The sequence below is a fragment of the Kogia breviceps genome, chromosome 15 (genome assembly GCF_026419965.1).
Source record: "Kogia breviceps isolate mKogBre1 chromosome 15, mKogBre1 haplotype 1, whole genome shotgun sequence".
NCBI classification, from domain to species: domain Eukaryota; kingdom Metazoa; phylum Chordata; class Mammalia; order Artiodactyla; family Physeteridae; genus Kogia; species Kogia breviceps.
The window spans coordinates 15,090,332-15,103,647 of NC_081324.1; the positions used below are offsets into that span (position 1 = coordinate 15,090,332).

The window sequence follows — 13,316 nt, forward strand, 5'->3', positions numbered from 1 at the left end:
AGCACAGGCTCCGGACGCGCAGGCTCAGCGGCCATGGCGCACGGGCCCAGCCGCTCCGCGGCACGTGGGATCCTCCCAGACCGGGGCACAAACCCGCGTCCCCCGCATCGGCAGGCGGACTCTCAACCACTGCGCCACCAGGGAAGCCCGAGTGGACACCTTTAATTGTTAGAAAATCCTTCCTTGTCTTAAGCTGAAATTGGCTGCTTCTTCGGCCCCTGGGTCATGATTCTGCTGTATGGCGCCCCACAGCTATGCCTCAGTTCTCACTCAGTTTCCTCTTTTCCAGCGACGACACTCTCAGTTCTCTTCTCAATTCTCATCACACAGTATCGACACTGTTAACCCACCAGGTAATCCTGCTCTGACGGCCGCTGTCCACTAGTGAAGCCAACCTTGCCGAAGACTCTGGTGCTATCACACTCCACCCCTTGCCACCGGACTTGTTGCTTGCAGCCATTCCTTTGAGTCAACTGCTGGTCAGGAATTGGGATTCGAGCACAAATTCTGCTAGTGTGTGACCTTGAACAAGTCATTGATCGTCTCTGGAAATTCATTTTCTCAACAGTAAAAATGAAGGGGCTGGGTTACTTTACATTCTATGATTCATGCTATGGTTTCAGGGCCGGTCAATATCCAATGCAGATTTATCTTGTGAAAGAGAGCAGATTGGCAACAGTCACCGTCACAGAACTAGGTTTCTGTCCCTTTACTAGCTCCAGCTGAGCAAAGAGGCAACAGGCCCCAGGGGTGGTGAGGGGACAGAGTTTTGGTAGGTACTAGAAGGGAGAAGAGCCAGGAACACAGAGGGTTGCCTGTGGAGAGAAAATCTGGAGGTCAGGTGGCATTTCTAGCTGGGTGGAAGGAACCACAGTGGCTCCGGGGAGAGGTGCGGAAGAACGAATTCCAAGAAGACAAATTAAATGGACTTTCCAGTTTGCCAGGAATTAGTCTAGTCCTCAATTAGATATGCACTCCTACAGCATAATGAAACAGGAGGTCTTCTTTTGAAAGAATATTGACATAGGGAGCTCAGCCATTCAGAGGCCAGCTAATCCAGTTTGTGAGTTATATAAGCACTTCAGTTTTCGCTCCTGATGCTAGAAATCTGCCAAATCACCGCTTACAAATGGAACCATCGGAGACAGGGAGAGGAGTAAGATTAAAAATGAACAAACAGGGACTTCCCTGGTGGCACAGTGGTTAAGAATCCGCCTGCCAATGCAGGGGACACGGGTTCGAGCCCCGGTCCAGGAAGAGCCCACATGCCGCGGAGCAACTAAGCCTGTGAGCCACAACTACTGAGCCTGCTCTCTAGAGCCCATGAGCCACAACTACTGAGCCCACGTGCCACAACTACTGAAGCCTGTGTGCCTAGAGCCTGTGCTCCACAACAAACAGTAGCCCCCGCTTGCACAACTAGAGAAAGCCCGCGTGCAGCAACAAAGAGCCAAAGCAGCCAAAAATAAAATAAATTTTAAAATAAAAATATATAAATATTTAAAAAACGTTTTTAAAAAAAACAAACTATTGAACTCTAGCCAGTGATATGCTTGCATTTGTGTATTTGGGGCTGAAATGCACTGAAACCTGCAACTTACTTTAAGAAATACAAAACAAACAAAAAACAAGCGATTGATGGGTAGATAGAGGGATGCGTAGATGCATAGATATAAAAGAACAATATAGCAAAAAATTAATTTTAAAATCTAGGTGGTGGATACATGGTGTTTACAAATCCCTTCAACTTTATTATATGTTTTTAAATTTTCTAAATACATGTTTCATATTTTATAATTAAATTTTGGGGGCAGAATGAATAAACTTCTCTACTTTAGCAGCTCTAGTGAAAAATGTATGATGGGAAGAAAGGCTGAAACAAACGAGTGAAACAAAGTTGTAATGTAAATTGATGCAGCCACTGTGGAGAACAGTATGGATGTTCCTTAAAAAACTAAAAACAGAACTACCATATGACCCAGCAATCCCACTCCTGGGCATATACCCTGAGAAAACCATAATTTGAAAAGAGACATGTACCCCAATGTTCACTGCAACACTATATACAATAGCCAGGACATGGAAGCAACCTAAATGTCCATCAGCAGAGAAATGGATAAAAAAGATGTGGTGTATATATACAAAGGAATATTACTCAGCCATAAAAAAGAACTAAATTGCGCCATTTGCAGAGACGTGGATGGACCTAGGGATTGTCATACAGAGTGAAGTAAGTCAGAAAGACAAAAATAAGTATCATATATTAACACATATATGTGGAATTTAGAAAAATGGTATAGATGAGCTTATTTGCAAAGCAGAAATAGAGACACAGACATAGAGAACAAACGTATGGATATCAAGGGGGAAGTGGGGGGGTGGGATGGATTGGGAGATTGGGATTGACATATACACACTACTATGTATAAAATAGATAACTAATGAGAACCAGCTGTATAGCACAGGGAACTCTACTCAGTGCTCTGTGGTGACCTAAATGGGAAGGAAATCCAAAACAGAAGGGATATATGTATACATATAGCTGATTCATTTTGCTGTACAGCAGAAACTAACACAACATTGTAAAGCAACTATATGCCAATAAATAAATAAAATACACTCAATGAAAAAAATTAAATTAAAAACAATGTGGGATTCTCCATGCATTTTAAGTTTTCACTTTCTTCTCTGCCTAAGTATTCAAATAAAGGACAGATATTTGTTTCATACTCTTGTGTTCATATGTAGGACTTTCATTTAAGAGTTCAAAGCATTGAACAATGTGTAAATATTGCTCCCACAAAAACTGAAAGTTTCTACAAGAATTTCATATCTCTTAATGCAATTAAAATATAAAAGTTAATTCACCCCAATGTTCACAGCAGCTCTATTTACAATAGCCAAGACATGGAAGCAACCTAAATGTCCATCGACACATGAATGGATAAAGAAGACATGGTACTTATATACAATGGAATATTACTCAGCCATAGAAAAAGAATGAAATAATGCCCCTTGCAGCAACATGGATGGACCTAGAGATTATCATACTAAGTGAAGTCAGTCAGAGGAAGACAAATATCATATGATGTCGCTTATACATAGAATCTTAAAAAATGATACAAATTAACTTACTTACAAAACAGTAATAGAATCACAGATGTAGAAAACAAACTTATGGTTACCGGGGGTGGGAGGGGTGGGCGGGGAAGGTAGGGGAGGGATAAATTGGGAGATTGGGAGTGACATATACATACTACTGTATATAAAATAGATAACTAATAAGAACCTACTGTAGAGCACGGGGAATGTGCTACTCACTACTCTGTAATACCTATATGGGAAAAGAATCTAAAAAAGAGTGGATAGGGCTTCCCTGGTGGCGCAGTGGTTGAGAGTCCGCCTGCCGATGCAGGGCACACGGGTTCGTGCCCCGGTCCGGGAAGATCCCACATGCCGCGGAGCGGCTGGGCCCGTGAGCCATGGCCGCTGAGCCTGCGCGTCCGGAGCCTGTGCTCCGCAAGGGGAGAGGCCACAATAGTGAGAAGCCCTCATACCGCTAAAAAAAAAGAGTGGATACATGTATATGTATAACTGATTCACTTTGCTATACAGAAATTAACACAACATGGTAAATCAACGATACTCCAATAAAAATTAAAAAAAAAGAAAGAAAGGGTTCTAAGAGATAGATGAAGGGTCCCGAGTAGAATCTGAGTAGAATCTGTCTGCTACATAATAGGTATTCAAGTTACATTTGATGAATAAATGGATGAAAGAATGGATAAACATTATATATATATGTTAAAATGAAATAAATATACTCACTGTCTAACCACAGGAATGCTGGAAGGAAAAATCACGTCTTCTTGTTCTCTTAGGGATTTAAAAGACTAGCGCTTCTAGGCGTTCACGTCAAAAGTCGTGTTTTGTGTGGACTTTCAGATCCAGTGCAACGATAAATGCAGAATGTGGCTACTGCAGTCTTTCTGTTTCCCCTTCCTCCTCCTCCCCCTCCTCCATCTCCTCCGGACTGGCTTATTTCACTTAGCATAAGGTCCTCAAGCATGTGTCAGAATTTCCTTCCTTTTATGGCTGAATAATATTCTGTTGTATGTAGATACCACACTTTGCTTATCCATTCATCCATTGATGGACACTGGCTTGATTCCACATTTCGGCTATTGTGAATAATGCTACTATGAACATAAATATCTATTTTAGTCCCTGCTTTCTTTTGTTTTCAGTGCAATTGGGTGGAATTCCCCCCAGAAGTGGAATTGCTGGGATCTTCCCTACATTTTTGTCTACATTAGAAATGGCAGTTTGGAGAGCCACAAAAATTGTTTGGAGGAGGTAATAAAATTGAATCTGAAATTAAATTCAGACTCAGAAATCTTGAAATTTGTTTTGCCTCTTCAAAAATCTTTTATTATGGAAAATTTTCAAACCTAACCAAAAGTAGAAATATAACAAATCCACTTGGACCCAAGTTTAGCCTCTTTACCCTACTCTAAAGTGTTGCTATTCTTAGAAAACTATATTGTCACAATTACATCTATAAACTGAAGACATCATTCTTAGATGGGGTCTAAGTCCTTGAGCTATAGAAGGATAACACAAGTGTACACAGTGATGCTTGCGTGTTTTCTTAGGTCATTTTAGAAACCTTAAAAGATTTCCAAGTTGTGTTTCTTTAAAGCTCATTCCTTTAACTTACAATGCATACACCCTGCAGTAAGTGTGGGTCAGCTCCTGACATTTGAATAAAGATAACTTCTGGGGAGCATCTTGAAAACCCTATTGAAAGCATCTGGTGGTTCAAAGGGGCTAATTAGATTGGTCAGGACATATAAGATCAGCATTTTTAGGGCTTAAGGGGTCAAAGGAGAAAGTACAACAAAAATTGACAAACAAATGTCCATAAAGTTGCAGTCAACTGTAAAAGTTAATAGTCTGCAGGAAAGATACAGGGGCCCCTCTGGAAAAAGAATGGCATTCCCTAAGATGGTGCACCCCAGCAAGAGAGAAGCGGGGTGACGGGGGCTCTCAGCAGAGGGCCGAGGCGCTGCGTAGAGCCCTGTCTCCTCATGTGATGAACACTCACATCAAAGGCCTTGGAGGCACCCCCGGTCAGAGCTGATGCTAACAAGACTGGAGTGGACTGAACTGACTTTTGAAAGCGATCAAATGATTTCCATGGACTATTTGGGAAGGAAAGCAAAGCAGTTTGACATTTCCCAACATCTGGGAAATAATATTTTAGAAAAAGTCCAGAGGACTGATTAAAAGAATGTGGAAACAAAATGTATACTCATGCTAATTAATAGCTGTGTGAAAAGAGACAACTTACTTAATCTGCTTCCTCATCTGTGAAATAGAGTTCCTTGCGGTTATTCATTAAATCAACCACCACTATGCGCCACATATGTTCTAGATGCTAGGGATCTAAAAACGATGCCCCGTTCTCAGGCAGCTTAGATTCTAATGAGGGGAGACAGGTAACGAACAAATAAACAAAAAGTAAGTAAGATCGCTTTGGAGAGGTGCCATGAGAGAAATAAAATGACAAGAAGGATCATGTGAACATTTGGGAGAGGGTTTTGCAAGCAGTGAGAATAGTCAGTGCAAAAGTCCTGAGGCAGCAAGGGGCTTGGGTGATTTCAAGAAGAGAAAAAAGGCCAATGTGGCTATAGTTCAGTGAGCAAGTTGGAGCAGATAGGAGAGTGGTCAGAAGTATTCAAGGAGGCCATGTGAAAAGTGGGGAAGTCGTTAAGTCTTACAGAGCTAAAAGGGCTTATGGATTACGGGTGGTACAGGGGGAAAAAAGCGTTATAATAATATTGACCTTACAGGGTGCTGTGAAGGTAAAATGAGAATTGGCTCCCTGGTAACTGTCCTTTCGAAAAGAGGAGGAGAGAAGAATCCTGGAGGTGGCCAAACTCTGGGTGGGAGATGGGTCAATGCTGCTGCAAAATGGGCATTCTCAGATTTGCCGTCTTAGCACTCTAAGAGGATTGATGGCCTTCAAGACCATCATCCCCTGGAGATAAATGTCTCTTGTACTTCCCCTAGTCACTCCGAATTCAATTAGTTTAATTAGAAAACAAGTAAAGAGGAATTATCTTAATATAGCTTTGCTTCTAACAACTCAAAGAAGGCCATTTCTTTGGCAGAAATCCAAGTTTCCCCTTATTTACATATTCTGAGATAATGATGTAAATGTCCCATTTTTTGGCAAAAGGTGGACATCTCTTGCCCAAGAGATCATATTTTAGTCTTAATAGTAATGATACTTACTGATTTCTTCACTCCTTAATGGAGTAGGAATATTGATACGCTAGTAAATATTTTTAAAACATTAGTGGGGGTTGGGGAGGGGGGAGAATGTCCTGATTTTTAGCGCTTGCTAATTTCAGTGGTAAAAATACTCCCACTATGGCTGATTTCAACCTACTAATGTGAACTCAGAGCTGGGAAGAGATGCTAACTGTTGGCTCTCGCAAGCCAGGAAGAGCTGATTCCGGCACACCAGTGGGTAGAAATATCAGTTGTTTGCCCAAACGCCCTGCAAATCTATTGCCAAGGGAATTTCTCTCCTCCACAGAGGCTACTTGAATCTGCATCAGCTGCAAAAGCAAGCTCAGGACCTAAGTAATTGTGTTGATAAATGACTGGGGAGTAGTGAGAGGAGTAACTTCATTGTGTGTGTACAACAAGCACATTCCTCAGGGTTCAAGCACAGGCTTGGTCTGCGCGCAAGCACAGGACATCCGGGGAAGGATCCTGAGATCTGAGCAGCAGTGGGAAAGCCACAGCAGCCTGCTGGAGTCTGGGAGTCTGGAGACTGGCCTCTAGCCCAAGCCCTGCTACAGGTGCCCTGTCTCATCTGGGGCAAATCACTTAACTTTTCTGGGTCCACATTTCCACATCAACAACAGAAAAGTGGAGGCTAGAAGTGAAAGAGCAGACACGATCCCCACCAAGCTTCCTCTTATAATTCTTAAGCCTATGTTCCTCTGAAATAACAGAAAACTAAATCAGAGGCGAATTTTAAGTGATGTTGTCCCCAACGTATTGTAATTGGGCAACAAGGGGAGTGCCAGAGGAGGACAGACATCTTGCTAATTACTGGCTGGTCTGCAGAGAGCTGTGGTCCCTGTTCTTACACCAAAGGAAGACTTGCAGACTCTAGGTCCATCCACCTCACTACAAATAACTCAATTTCGTTTCTTTTTATGGCTGAGTAATATTCCATTGTATATATGTGCCACATCTTCTTTATCCATTCATCTGTTGATGGACACTTAGGTTGCCCTAGAGTCTGTCATACAGAGCGAAGTAAGTCAGAAAGAGAAAAACAAATACCATATGCTAACACGTATATATGGAATCTAAGAAAAAAAAAAAAAAGGTCATGAAGAACCTAGGGGTAAGATGGGAATAAAGACACAGACCTACTAGAGAATGGACTTGAGGATATGGGGAGGGGGAAGGGTAAGCTGTGACAAAGCAAGAGACGGGCATGGACATATATACACTACCAAATGTAAAACAGCTAGCTAGTGGGAAGCAGCCGCATAGCACAGGGACATCAGCTTTGTGACCACCTAGAGGGGTGGGATAGGGAGGGTGGGAGGGAGACGCAAGAGGGAAGAGATATGGGGACATATGTATATGTATAACTGATACACCTTGTTATAAAGCAGTAACTAACACACCACTGTAAAGCAATTATACTCCAATAAAGATGTTAAAAAAAAAAAAAAAGGAAGCCTTGCAAACAGGGCATTACTGCCGGGAAACACAACCACTCCCAACTGCCCTACGTTTCATTTTTGTTATTAGATGAAATGTCTGTTTCCATATGCCCTTCCAATAGAGCTCTCAGTTCAGCCAGAGATGCCTGTGAAGCCCATCTCTTCACTGATTTATGTATTTTAGCCACAATTATGTTATGGGATTTTTATTCACTGCAGATCAGCTTGCATGATCTTTGTTCCCAGGTCAAACCCATGCCCCCTGCAGTGGAAGCCTGGAGTCCTAACCACTGGACTGCCAGGGAATTCCCAATACTTATTTCAATTTAGTCTGAAAATAGTAGAGAAGATTCCGGTGTTCATATTGACTAATAAACTGGTATATAGGAAGGGTGTTGATCATTTGTGCCAATATTATGGAAGTGACAAGGGTTATAAGTTGTCTACTGATAAATATGGAATTTTTGATAAGCATCTCCAAGGACATTTTCTTGATATATCTTCCATCCTGCTTCAAGTAGGGAAATGTTTCATCAATTGGGAAGATCTGATAGTGAGAGATGAACAAGCATAGTATACTTTATCTCTGGACTCTATATGTCAATATTAAAGAGAGTTTAGCTATTGATTTTTTTTTTTTTGCAGAGACTGTCAGCAGCTTGTATACTGTGCTCATGACGTACAATAATAGACAGTAAAGGGACTTCCCTGGTGGCACAGTGGTTAGGACGGCACGCTCCCACTGCAGGTGGCCCGGGTTCGATCCCTGGTCAGGGAACTATATTCCACATGTAAGCCACTAAGAGTTTGCATGCCACAACAGGGGAGCCCATGTGCCACAACTAAGGAGGCCTTGAGCTGCAAATAAGGAGCCCTTGAGCTGCAACTAACGAGTCCTCGAGCCACAACTAAGACCCGGTACAACCAAATTAATTAATTAATTTAAAAAAATAGTAGAGTATAGAGGAGAATACATTGAATCAAAGAAGGACAAAATAAATGACACATGGTAGATGCTTAAACATATACTGTTCACAAAACACTAAGCGTGAATTAGAACTCTGGGAACAGAGAGAGAATTCCCTAAACTTTATAAGGCAGCCTCGGGAAGTTGAACGGTACACTTATTTTTTAAGCATATCTGGCATCATTAAAATGGACCAAATAGATTATTGACTGCCGATCACACCTTTTTCACTCCCACCTCCCTCAGACTCTGAACAACCACATTATTCTTGTACCCTTTGACTCCTGAATTTTTTTACTTTCTCTGCTAGCTCTCATATAGCCACAGGAGAATCAACTGTGAATATGTATATACACACACCGTATTGGGAGGTGGTATACGCAGTGATTAGCTGGATATTCCTGAAAAAAACACCAGGGTTCAAGTCCTGGCTCCACCTGAAACCAGCTGTACAACCTTAGGTGAATGACTTATCCTCTCTGTGTCTCAGACTCCTTATCTGTAAAGTGGAGATAATAATCATGTCTACCTCACAAGGTTATTGTGAGAACTATTTAGGTAATCTATGTAAAGGACTTGGAAGAGTGCCCACTGGCATGTTGTTAGTATTCAATAAATAATAACTGTTATTATATATACATATATTGTGTTCAACTCTTGACAGCTGAATTTGTTGAACTTCAGTGTGTGTGTGTTTAATGATTGTATGAGTTGAGTTTTGCTTTGGCTACAACTAAAGTTAAGTTGCTTTGGCCAAATGAACGTGTATCAGCTTGTGGGAGGAGATGGTCCTCCAGTGTGGTATGAGACAGATGGAGTTATTCCAGGATTAAAATGCATCTACTAAGAGGATAGTCTCCCTGCAGACATCGAGTTGGTTTTATACACTTTATGGAGTGATAACCCATAAGTCCTCCAATAGACACTCTTCTCGCCCAAACCTAAAACAATGCTTCAAGGTGAAATTACTAGACTCAAATGCCGTGAGCTCACTTGTGAGTATGCCCCCTTCCCACCCAGGGTACAGAAAATTCACTCCATATATGCCTATTTTCTCAAGAGTGCTGTGGGTGAAGCAGTCCACCTAGAATGCTTCTAGAAAAGGGACCTCCTGTATACATCCAAGAGAGCTGACCTTGATTGCTGGTTATGTGTAGACTTTGTTTTCTTCGTGCTAGCCAGTCCCTAGCCCCTTTCTCCTCAAAATCTCCCCAATCCAGTTGTCATTCTAGATTGTCTACCCTACATCAAGCTGAGCCTCCCCCTCTTAAACATCCCTGCAAGCCTCAACCACTCTCATTCTCCTCGCTTCTGGAAAAGTTTCTCCAAACCATGCCAAGTTGAAAGGGGCTCTAGCTGCGTAAAGTTCAGCCCGTGTGTTGGGAGCTGTGAGGAGGGAGTTTTCTCTGATCCACCTAATGAATTAATGAATTAAACAGAGGTGGAGTTCAGAAGCCAGGCTCCTTGCTTTTGCCGAAGCTGGGTTGGGGACGAGCTGGCCGTAACTGCTGGAAAAATGCAGCTTTGGGCTAGGAGAATTAAGGACATGGCTGAGTCCATTCATCTTCCCTAATGGAGTTCTTGGGAAATACACACGTAGATTAGCCCCTAACAATGACCCCCGGCTGATTGCGTGGAGTACCCTCCACTGTGCCCACAATAGTATGGACTAGCTCTTTATGTCACGTACAAAGGAAGCCCCAACCTCCCCTTGTCTTGCTTTGCCCTGTTTCCCCCGTGGTTCCTTGCCAGTGGCTGTTGAAGTCTTTGCTGCTTTTCTCCCGAGACTCTGAAATAAACAGTAAATAAAAGCTAACCTCACCTGGACCTATTAGGGAGAGCTGGGCAGTTCCAGAGGGAATTAACTTTGGAAAACAAGGCCATAAGCCCCTTAGCGTGTGGGCAGGAGCTTAAGAAAATGCTGCCAATCTTTGTTTAGCAGTGATTATAGAGATCAATTTAATATTGGGGGAGTTTACATAAAAAGCATACTCAGAGGGGAAACAACAAATACCAATTAATTATCCCTGTGGCTGCCCTCTGGTCACCAAGGTGGCAGCATCTCAACCACCTGGCCTTCGTAACTGGTTCGCGGGACCTTGTGGGGTGCCACCAGATCGGTCTGGGGGAGAGTGCCTTTGACAGCCTAGAAAATGCGAAAAGAGGTCAAGTGGCAGGCCTCCCCTGCACTGAGGCGGGAACCTCCAGAGGGCTTGTCCTGTCGTCCTGGACACCAGCACCCAAAGGCCACTGTCTGTGAGCTCTGACTGCATTTCTTTGGGAAACTAAGCTTCCTCTTCCTCAGCCTCTTACACGCAGGATCCAGTCTCCGGGAAGGATTAAAAACGGACTGCAGACTAAGATGTGTTTTGATTCTGTTCAAAAATATCACACTCTGCCGTAAGAATTACAAATGAGGGGCAGCCAGAGAGCATTGGACGAGGAGTTGGCCAGTCTGAGTTCCAGTCCTGTCCCTTCCACTTAAGAGCTGTATCACTGTGGGCGTCAGTTTTCTCTTCTGTAAAATGGGGACAAATATATTTGTCCTGCTCACCTCACAGGGTTGTGAGGATAGGATGGCATGAAGAATGTGCCGAAAACCATAAAGTGATGTGCAAAGTCTGTAGTGTGTATTGATTTTCATTAATTTAGCTTTTACTTGAAAAATAATCTCACTTGAATCAGTAGCTCAATTCTACCTACTGTAAACTCACATGTTTGCTGTTTTAATACACCTTTTTACAGTTTTATTAAAAATAGAGAAATTGGTGTACTGAACCCCTCCCATGTGCCTGTCAAGAAGAATTAACCATTTCCATTTAAAGATCCTTAACGTAGTTACATGTCCTTTTAAATGTCCTTCTAACATTAACTTAAAGGTGAAGGACCCTAAGATACAGGTTTTTCCTTGGTTTCTCCCTTTGTCTTGTTTCTCAGGCTGGGTGTTAAACTCCTTAAGGCCTATGGCCCCAGCCTCTCCTTTCTTTTGTGATGTTGACAAGGCCCACATCAGTGCCCGACCCTCAGAAGGGACTCATGAACTGCTTGTCTCAATGCAAAATGAAGTCAACCAACGTTGTAGAGGCAGGGGTTGGGGGAAGGGGAGACGCCCCTGCGTGGAGATCAGAGGGCCTCTACAAAGGAGATTTAAAAAATCTCTGTTTTGTATCTCTATGAGATGATGGATGTTAACTAAACTTAACTGTGGTCATCATTTACATGTGTGTATGTGTCAAATCATCACGAAGCACGCCTCAAACTTATACAGTGCAGTATCTCGATAAAACCAGGAAACAAAAGAAAAAGAATCTCTGGGTCCTGAAGATTTTATTAGGAATGCATTTTGGTTCACATTTCCCGCCAACATTTCAGTGAGGGCAGGGGCTGCCTCGGGTCCCGCATCAGCTTTGAGAAGAGCCGGCGTTTACAGCGCTATTCACAGCACTGGGGGGGGATGTGAAAACACAAAACAAAACCACCCGCCCACACAAATCATCTTCCCACGTGGCCTATGAGTCACTCTGGGCCTCGGAAGCCTCGTGGGGCCCCCTTTGCCAGCGGATTGCGCCTGTAGCCCCCAGAGAAGCACGAGGCCTTGCACCCTGACGAAGGTCCTTCCCCCCTCAGCCTGAGGTTGGGTCATCTCCTTGGCCTGGAAGATGGTTTGGTGGGGAGGGTTCCCCCAGGACAAATAGTCTGCGAGGGTGACAACCCCTAGCGGGTCTCCCACCGGCTTGAGCCCGGCAGCGTGTCCGATTCGGCGCCTTCCAGCCTCCTGCTGGGCCGTGGGACCCTTGAAGTCGCCGGGACTGCGGGCACAGATGGTCCCACCGTCTCCGGGGGCGGGCGCCGGGGTCAGGGGGCCTGAGGGCGCGCAAGTCCGAGGAGACACGGAGGAGCAGTTAAATCAGATATAGACAAACAAAATAAACCCGACGTCCCAGGCTTCGGACTACGGAGCCGAAGGAGGATTGCCGGTGGGGTTAAAAAGAGGAAGAAAGAGGGGGAAATTCAAACTGGGAAGAAGCGTGGACTGACTTCCAAAGCCAGAAAGCCAGGGAGCCTTCTCTCGGTCTTTCCAGGCGCTCAGCCCGGCGGAGGAAGCGAGCCTCGGGGCAGAAGGCGAGCCTGCGCGGAGGGAGAGGAGCCGAAGGAGGGAGGCAAGCCCGAGGGGGAGGTGGGACCCAGGGCGTAGGCCCCACTGAGGCAGGACTGCGGGGAGCGGGCCCTCGGCCCGTCAAACATGCCCCCGCGGCCTCCGGAGGGCTCGGAGCTGATCAAGAGGTGGGAGGTGGGAGGTGGGAGGTTCGGAGTGCCGGCCCCGCCCGGGGTGGGTGGGCGAGGACCCTGAGGCTGGGCGAGGGAAGGGCCCGCCCCGCTGCGTGGGGAGGGACCAGGGAAGAGGCTGGGTCCCGGGCGAGAGGGGAGGAGCCGGAGCGACCCGGCTTGGAGCCTTCAGCTCCTGGAGACCCAGCCACCGGAGTTGAAACTCCGACTCCCGCCGGGACCTAGGTGGCCGCGGGCCGAGCGCTCGCCCTCCTCTAGCGCGCGCGGCCGGGACCCGCAGCGCCCGCGGAGCTTGACCTTGA

General features: G+C 44.7%; 1 protein-coding gene across 1 annotated transcript in view; it reads left to right on the forward strand.

The window, feature by feature from the left end:
* Positions 1–13,316, forward strand: part of LMAN1 (lectin, mannose binding 1) — a 240,022-nt gene that overhangs the window by 60,049 nt on the left and 166,657 nt on the right. The gene's annotated exons all lie outside the window — the stretch shown is intronic.